Raw genomic sequence first — 9,369 nt, 5'->3', positions numbered from 1 at the left:
CCCAGGGACAACTTCACCTTTTCCCAACAAATCATGGATATGATCTCAACCAATTCCGGGCGGCAGCTCACCCAAATATACCTTGGGGACTTTAACCTCCACTGGAACGATCGTAATGACGCGGTGGTAAATAGTCTTAAAAATTTCCTCGACGCCCTTAACCTCACCCAAATATGCAACAGCCCGACCCACGAGAAAGGCTCTATCCTTGACCTGATCATCTCCAAAGAGGACTCTATCCTACTCGAGTCCATCCAACCCTGTGACTGGTCAGATCACCATATTATCACATTCTTCATCAATGAAAAAGTTAAAGTCAACCCGACTCAATTCCCCAAACCGAAAGTTTGGAAAAGAGACATGAAAAAACTCAACCCAGGCTCTTTGCCCCCCAACAGGCGCAATCTCCTTCTTCCACGGACAGATGATACGGACGTTCAAACCCTGACTGACCACTATCTCAATCCATGACCACAATAATTAATGAGGCTGCACCTATGCAGCTGAAAAGAGTCACTACTAAAATCTCCAACCCATGGTACGACGGGAGTCTCAATGAGGATAGACGAGACATGCGAATGGCTGAACGTATCTGGAGAGCAGCTCCCTCTGCAATGCACCTAAAAGACCTGAAGAAAAAGAGAAACGCCTACTTCAGGAAAATAAAACGTACAAAATCAGACTTCTTCAGCCGCCAGCTCGACCAGGCAAAAAACAGACCGAGAAAACTATTTGAGCTTATCAGATCACAATCCAAGGAACAACCCCAACCACTTAACACTGCGAGTAAAGCACCCTCCTGTGAAGACTTCGCTGCTTTCTTTATCCAAAAAACTGACAACATAAAAAGCGATCTCCTTATTGATGCAAGCCTCCATTCCAAACCCCAGTGCCCAGCAACCGCTGAACCAAAAAACAATGCTACATGGTCAACCTTTGGCACATACTCGGAAGAAGAAATTGGTAAACTGCTCAACACCCTGAAACCATCCAATCACCTCACGGACCCCTTGCCTGCCTCCGCAGTAAAAGACTTTACCCCTCTGCTTCTCCCTCTCTGGACTAAAATTGTCAACAGCTCTCTCCAACAAGGAAGCATCCCTGACTCCCTCAAAGTTGGTCAAGTCACACCTCTACTAAAAAAGCCCACAGCCGACCCCTCTGACCTCAACAACTACCGACCCATCACCAATATTCCCACTCTCGCCAAACTACTAGAAAAATGCGCACAACTACAATTGACTAATCACATTGAGCAATTTGAACTCCTCAACCCGCACCAGTCAGGCTTCAAAGCGGGACACAGTACTGAAACGGCCATGACGCACATAATTGACGACGCACTTCAAATGCTAGACCAAAACGACACTTGCCTCCTCATCCTTCTTGATCTCTCTTCAGCATTGGACACCGTTAAACATGAGAATCTGCTAGAACTCCTAAACACAAGAATGGGCTTATCTGGAACTGTTCTCAAGTGGTTCACTTCCTTTCTTCACAACAGGACGCAGAAATTCAAGAGCAACAACCTGATGTCCTCGCCAATACCTGTAACGCTAGGAGTCCCCCAGGGCTCCTCTTTATCCCCAACTCTGTTCAACCTAGTCATGGAACCACTCACCACCTTGCTACAAGCATCCAATGTACACTTTCACATGTACGCCGATGACACCCAACTTTATCTCAAATTACAATCTCCCAATGACATCCTGCTCCTGAACGCAACAATCAGATGCACCCAATCCTGGCTTGCCGATAATCACCTCAAACTCAATGCCCTGAAAACAGAGTTCCTTCTGATCTCACCTCCAGCTAAGAGCTCCACTGCTCAAACCTGGCTTAAACACCTAACTGCACTCAATGTCCAACCCACCATCGTGGACTCAGCAAAATCTTTAGGCATTACACTTGACACCAATCTCAACATGCAGCAACACATCAGCAAATCAACCAAGGGCGCGAACTTCCAGATCAATACTCTGAGAAAACTTAAACCCTTCCTCCCAGCCAAAGACTTCCAAACCGCAGTACAAGCTATAGTCATCCCCCGAATTGAATACGGCAGCACCGCACTAGTCGGACTCCCCCTAACCACAACCGCACCCCTAAGAGCCTCCCTAAACGCTGCAGCGAGACTCATCACTGGGTCAAAAAAGCACTCCCACATTACCCCTGACCTGAGAGCCCTGAATTGGCTGCCATTTGAAGCCAGAATACACCTGAAAATCGCCTGCATGACACACAAGGCGGTTCACCTTCAATCACCCGGTTACCTCGCCCAGAAATTGACAATATCTGGCGGAACCAGAAACACTAGAGGCACAAATAATCTTCTGCTGAAACCGCGAAGATTCCGGAAGGAAAAAACATATAAGCGCTCCTTTTCTGGAATGGCACCTAGGATCTGGAACTCTCTCCCTCCAGAAACAAGGCTTATCCCATCCACTACACTCTTTAAAAAAGAAGTGAAAGCTATCCTCATGGCTAAATACACTTGAACTAGTATCTAGAACTCTGTTAACACTACTACATGCTTCTACCTGCTTGACCCCTTTGCCTACTTGTATGAGTAGTCTCCCTCACATACCCCGTATGTAACCTAGTTGTACTGTTTGATTTATTGATTTATTTTTATGATTACGCCCCCATCATGTACCCCTCTATGTAACCTATTTGTACTGTTTTGATTTACTGATTTATTGGTATGAGTACGCCACCATCTATGTAAAGCGCTCTGATATCTGCAAAGATCTTGTCCGCGCTATATAAAACTTTTAAAATAAAATAAAATAAATAAACAAATGGAACCGTTTAGGAAGATCTCTGGGTTCAAAATGAATATAGGGAAATCCTTGAGCCTCCCACTAGGCCGTAACGCCCTTAAGTCCGCTGGCAGCCTCAAGTAGTTTGAGGGACTATCCTCACATGTCGCTTCCATACTTGGGGATCACCCTGACTCCAAGCACAACACAGACGGTCGATCAGAATTACGCGGCTTTGTTTGCCAAAATTCAGGGGGACCTGAAGAGATGGAGGCAACAACCACAATCCTGGTTGGGGCGAGTGGCGGCGGTTAAAAGGTACCTGCTACCCAAGGTCCTCTATGTGTTCCAAACCATTCAGGTGACTCCACCGTTAGGGGTGTTTCCGAAAATTCAAGACGCGATACGGCAGTTCGTATGGGCCGGGAAACGCCCGCGGATCCGTCGAGACTTGGCTCGACCAGCTCCATTAGAGGGTGGTCTAGGTATCCCTGATCTTTTTAGGTACTTCCAGGCAATGCAGCTCTGCTACCTCCTGGAATGGAATTGCCCAGAGGCAGAAAAGAGGTGGCTTTTCCAAGACAGAGTGATGGTCCAAATGTCACTATGGAAGGTCACCTTTTTGAAGCGTTCGGATAGACCGTCTTACCTTAAGAAGTCGCCTATCACCCGCTCGATACTCAAGGTGTGGGACGCGGTGGCAGTTAGGAGGGGCCTCACAACTTTCCCATCGCCTATTACCCCACTGTTTGACAACCCTGCGTTTCCCCCGGGGACGGAGCCACAGGCGTTCAGTCAGTGGAGAAACTCGGAATGCAGGTCAGCAGGTCACATGTTTGACTTAGACGGATTTATCCAGCTTGATGCCCTGATGGAGATGTATACTCTAACAACACCGCATTGGTTTCAATATTTCCAGATTAGACATTGGCTAACGCAAAAGGACATCAACCTCTGGTGGGCGGGCATGTCACGACATTTGAGAAACGGTTCATCATGAAAAAGACAGACAGGCAAGCGATTACAGACCTCTATAAAATGATAAGACCACCCTTTCCATCTCGCGCTCTGCTTGCCAGAAGCGGTGGGAATCTGAGCTCGGGAGGGCCCTTACAGATAAAGAGTGGCAAGATATCTACCATAGGGCCCATCATACCGCCAGGAACGTGGCAAGCAGGGAGCCTGCGGTTAAGATTGCGTCTTACTGGTACTTGACGCCGGTTTGGCTGCATCAAGGTAATCCGAACCACAGCCCCACATGCTGGAGGAGGTGTGGCAAGTTGGGGACCTTGACCCACCTGTTGTGGGAATGTGAGGAGGTGATTGACTATTGGAAGGTAGTGCTAGATGACATCAACACATACTTTGAGGCGGAGATTCCCCGTTTTCCTGCCTACACACTACAAGGCCTCCCAAACGCCCTCAATTTTCCACTAAAATCAATTAAGGGGAAACAAATGGGGTTGGTGGTGGGGGCTGCGACACACCATATTCTCTCACTCTGGGGCACCATGAGAAGACCTACGCACACAGGATGGCTACACAGACTCTGGTACATACTGGGTATGGAGTAGATTCAGGCAACTCTGACGCAGACCACAGACTCCTTTACCGCCACTTGGCAACCCTTCCTTAAGTTGCTGGCCAGGGAATTGAACATACTTACATGCCCGAGATACCTTAGACTGCTGCGGCTTACTGATGCGTCCTCCAGAGGGGCCACTTCCACCTGTTAGGGACAACACAAGCAGGATATCTGCATGACTCCATGGGACGAAGAGGTGACACACCGGAGGGGGATGGGGAGAAGTTGAGGGGCGGGGAAGTTGGGGGAGAGCTTGTTCGATTACGGGGTACTTGGGTGCGCAGTTTGTTGAGGACTACCCACAACTTGCTCTCATGGACACATCATGCCATCCAGTTGCATGCGCGGATCTACGTTTGTGGTCAGGTGGAGGTAATGCAACTGAGTATGCCCTCAGAGACCTTGTTTGCCCTATTGTAATATGTCTGATTCACCAAAAGAATACAACTAATTTAAACAAAAAAATAAGAGCATTTCCACTATTGTACTGTGAGCGAAGTATGCATGTCTAATTTGTTGACGCATTTGAATCCTTGGGGTATGAGAAGGCGTCCCGTGATGACCCATGATCTCCAGTACAGAGTGCGTGTTTACTGAGGTGGAGTTTACGTTGGTACCATTTCCTTTATTTACTTTAGAGCAGTGCGGGGGGTATTGTAGTTCCTGTAGTGGTAGTGTGCTCCAGTAGGTATGTTTGTAAGGGGGCCCAGATATCCCTTGGGCGGGAGGAGGGGGGTTGGAGGTCCGCATATTTATGTAATTGCTCTTTGCAGGGAGCCAGTCCTTGAATTTTGGCGCCCTCCCTCTTCCCCACCTACAGGCAATTCTTCTCTTGGCAAGAAGGAGTGCAAGAGAAGTGTATTTCCGCACTTTGGCGGCAAGTGGCTCAGTGTATCCTAATAGTGTAGTCAGGGGTCTTCGGGGATATGTAGTCCCGTCATGTAGTCTAGTGCCTTCAGTATCTCCGACCAAAAGCATTGGATGGGCGGGGAGTCCCAGGCTACGTGTTCAAAGTCAACACCTTCTCCGCCACAGCTATCACATCTGTCATCATCCCGAAGTCGTAAGTGATGCAATCGTGCTCGTATATAGTAGAGGCGGTGCACATATTTATAATGAATAATTCTAAATATCCTGCTAGTGGAAATATCTCCTGTTTGACTGCAGCAAAACGACACTGCTCATCAGTTAGGGGGTGCCCTATATCTTCCTCCCATCTGCTCCTGGCCAAACGGTGGTTATATTCTCTGCCAGTTTGTACCGTTCGATATAGTAGTGAGATCACATGTGCAGGGGCAGTTTGCTGCAGGAGTGCATGTAGTGGGGGCATGATGAGGGGTTCTTGTGGGAAATCAGACGTGAGAGCTTTCACATTTTAGCGCAGTCAAATATAGTAAAATTGGGGGTGGGATTGGTAGCGCTGAAAATTTATTTGCTTGTGCGGAATTTCCCTCCAGTGTAAAGTTGTCCCCAGGTTTGAATGGATAGCTTACGAAGGAGTCGGCGGCATCCGCCTTCTTATGTCACCGGGATGTCGTTTCGCCCAGTGAGAAGCAGGAAAGGGGAGTACAGCATTGTGCATTGTATGGAGTTAGCGAGGTCTTGCCAGGCGCTAGTGGTGCATTGGACAGTGGTGGAGGCGAGGCACCACAGGACTGTAGGGGTGCTCAGGTACTCTGTACAAGGAGTAGGGGTCATGTATCCATCTTCAATCGCCAGGTGGGGCATGTAGGGGGGTTTCATCCAATACGCGGCAAAGTGGGCTAGCGCACAGCTGAAGTAGAGTTCCATCTCTGGCACTCCGAATCCCCTGCGCAGAATGGTCGCTGCCTGGCGTGTTTCCCTCCCCAGGTGAGTCATATGAGCTGAGTCTAATGGACGAGAAAAAAAAGGTGAATGGGGGCGTAGGGGATATTGGCAAACAAATATAATAGCTTAGGCAATATAACCATCTTTATAAGGGCTGCTCTGCCAGCCATAGAAAGGGGCAATGCGATCCATTTTGTTATTTTATCGGTAATTGAATCCAGCACGAGTCCGTAGTGGGCCATCATTAGCTCCTCATGATTGCGAGAGATGACTATATCAAGATAAGTGAGCGTGTTGTCACAGAAAGTCTGGTTCAAATTTAGGAGTAGAGTCAGTAGGAGGATATATTTGGGATTTTCCCCAGTTAATGTTGACTCCAGAGAGTTTTCCAAAGAGAATGAATAGTCTCTTTGGGGATCAGGCTTACGTTCTAATGTCGAAGGTAAAGGGTGAGGTCACCAGCATATAAAGAGATAAGTATATGTCTTTCTGGAGAAATAATGGCATGCTTGCGATAGTGTTGGTGGACCTTGGCGGCGAGGGGCTCAATAGCCAGGGCAAATAGAAGGGGGGATAGAGGGCACCCTTGTCTGGTGCCCCTGGCTATTGGGAAAGTGGAAGACCGCATGCCATTGACCATCACCGTGGCTTGGAGTCCTGTGTATAATAACTTTATGCAGGCTAGGAATGGGAGAGGGAAGCCTATGCTCAGAAGCACAAACGATAAATAGTCCCATTCCAAAGAGTCAAATGCTGTAGTGGCATCAAGAAAAATAGCAGCCGCATTCTCATCGGGTCGATATCAAGGAGTAAGGCAAATAGGGTACGTAAGTTATGGGACGTTCCTTTAGTTGGGACAAAACCCGACTGGTCAGGGAGGACCGATATTGGCATAAGAGGACTGATACGATTAGCGATTAGTTTAGCTAGGATCTTGGCGTCCACATGGATAAGGGACAAGGGCCTCTACGAATCAGCTTGTGTGGTCAATTTTCCTGGTTTGGGTAGGGAGATAATGAGTGCTTCGCACGTTGTTTGATGCAAAATACCTGATTCTCGAGCTTCCTCAAAATCCTGGTGCAGCATCGGGATGATTAGATGGCAAAATGTTTTATAAAATTCGGCCGGGAGGCCGACTGGTCCCGTGGCTTTGCCAGATTGTAGTTGCATTATAGCGGAGATAATCTCCTTGTCTTCGTGGTGTGCAAGAAGGAAGTCTCTTTGGCCATTTCCCAACCTGGCAATTGCACCTTTTAAAGACATCTAGTATGTCCGAGGTCTTTTTATGTATTTGGTCGTCCTGATCTTCGATCTGCAATACAGTGTTAGCAAAGCGAGGGGGCCTGATTGAGGAAGCCAGTGCCCACCCCGGTCTCTCCCCCTCTCCATAGTGACGTGCCTTATGGTATTTCCCCCTAAATTTACATTCTCGTTCAGCTGTTTCCTTGTAGTCTGTGAGCAGTGTACGGAGGTGCATTTGCAGTGCAGGGGTGGGTGTGGATTGTATAGAGAGCTCCATTTGTTTAATGTCGATTTCTAGCTTCCGAAGTGTATTGCAGATATCTTTTATTACGCTCCCGCTTTTAGCGATGCAGACGCCTCGTATGGTGACCTTGAAGGCCTCCCATATTGTAGAATAGTGCTGGACTGAGCTATTATTACGGAGAAAGAAGTCTGATATTTCCTGCTCAAGTTCATCTTTAAAAATGTATGTCCTGGAGAGGTGATACGTTTGTAACATCCAGGTTGCTAATCTTTTATCGATTAGCCAGTTGTCTATGCGTGACGAGGAGGAGTGGACAGTGGAGTAGAAAGAGCCCGCTCTGGTTAGTGGGTGGAGGGTTCTCCAAGCATCTATAAGGTCATGGTCCTCTACAATGTTTTTGAGGGTGTGTTGCGCATTAGTGTAATGATGAGCCTGTGGGTGCGACCTATCCAGAGTCGGGTTAATAGTCACATTGAAGAGGGGAGGAGCCAAGATGGCGACCTGAACGGACGTGCGGTCGCTCGGCTCTGGAGACCCGCACCTACATCCTGCCTGCTATCCTGCGGATCCTTTTGCCTGAAATGTGCGGGAAAAGGAGCCGACTCTAACGGTGTCCCTCTGACCTCTCCGCCTGCCCGGAGTCGGAAGTTACTGGACGGATCGCCTTTGCCTGGGTCCCCGCCCGCTCCACAGCGCCTGCTGGACCTCGCGTGCCCCGAGATGATTGTTCTGCTGCGGCGGCTGCAATACAACACGGGGGTGCTTTCACCCGACTGCCGCTTGGCTGACACCTGCCTTCGCTACCTCGCCGAGAGCACACGGAGCTGCACCGGGACGAATGAGAGAGGGCTTGCCTGAGGTTCCTTTGTTCGTGGCCGCCATGATGCTGGTCGGCTCTTCCCGTTATTGTGCCTATTACCGGTGAGCTCCTCACAGTCCTGCCTGACTACCTCGCAGCCAGCTGTTCTCTGATTACATGGTAGACAGGAGGGGATACAGTCTGCTACAGGGACGACAACTGCTTACCGATCGGGTCCCGCGGCCCCCCCTTTTCTCCCCCCCCCAGCACTCCGTGGACTGAGGACAAGATGGCGGTGCCTGCTCTCCGGCGCTGTGGGGATGACTATGTGCTTTCCTCTTGGGAAGATGAGTACACCTTCGTGCAGGGGGCCGGATCTGATTTTTCCTCCGGGAGTAAAGAGCTACGGGACTTACAGCCGGAATGGACCTACAGGGATGTGATGACGATCTTGGGTGAGGTACGATCGGAGATGCTGCACAACTACAAAGTACTGAGTGAGACACTTGATGCATGTGCCCATGATATATGCCGAGCGCAGAGGGTTTACCCCCGACAAGGTCTGGAATTGACTTTGATACAGTCTGTCAGCCCACCGCCGCCTCCGAGTGCTACTGTAGCGATTGAGGGAACTACTGCTGAGGCTTCTGGAGATTTGTTGCCACCCGTCAGAACTGCTGCTGCAACATTGTCTCCCCTTTGTTCTCTGACTGGCTGTCTGCCTCGTGTAACAGTCTCGCTGCTTTGTTCACTACTAGCCTGCCCTCCTGGCTTGTCCTCTGCTCCTTCCTTGAAAATTTTGACTTCCCCATCTCGTGACCTTTGTCGCCTGTATGCCTCGGATGAGTGTTTTAACAGGGGAGTACTACCTACGGAGGACAGGCGATGCTCATTCAGCGACTGTGCACCTCCCCCATCCTCGGAGCGG

Source organism: Lissotriton vulgaris, unplaced genomic scaffold (assembly GCF_964263255.1).
Source record: "Lissotriton vulgaris unplaced genomic scaffold, aLisVul1.2 SCAFFOLD_1081, whole genome shotgun sequence".
NCBI lineage: Eukaryota > Metazoa > Chordata > Amphibia > Caudata > Salamandridae > Lissotriton > Lissotriton vulgaris.
Note: the sequence above shows the minus strand (reverse complement) of the source record.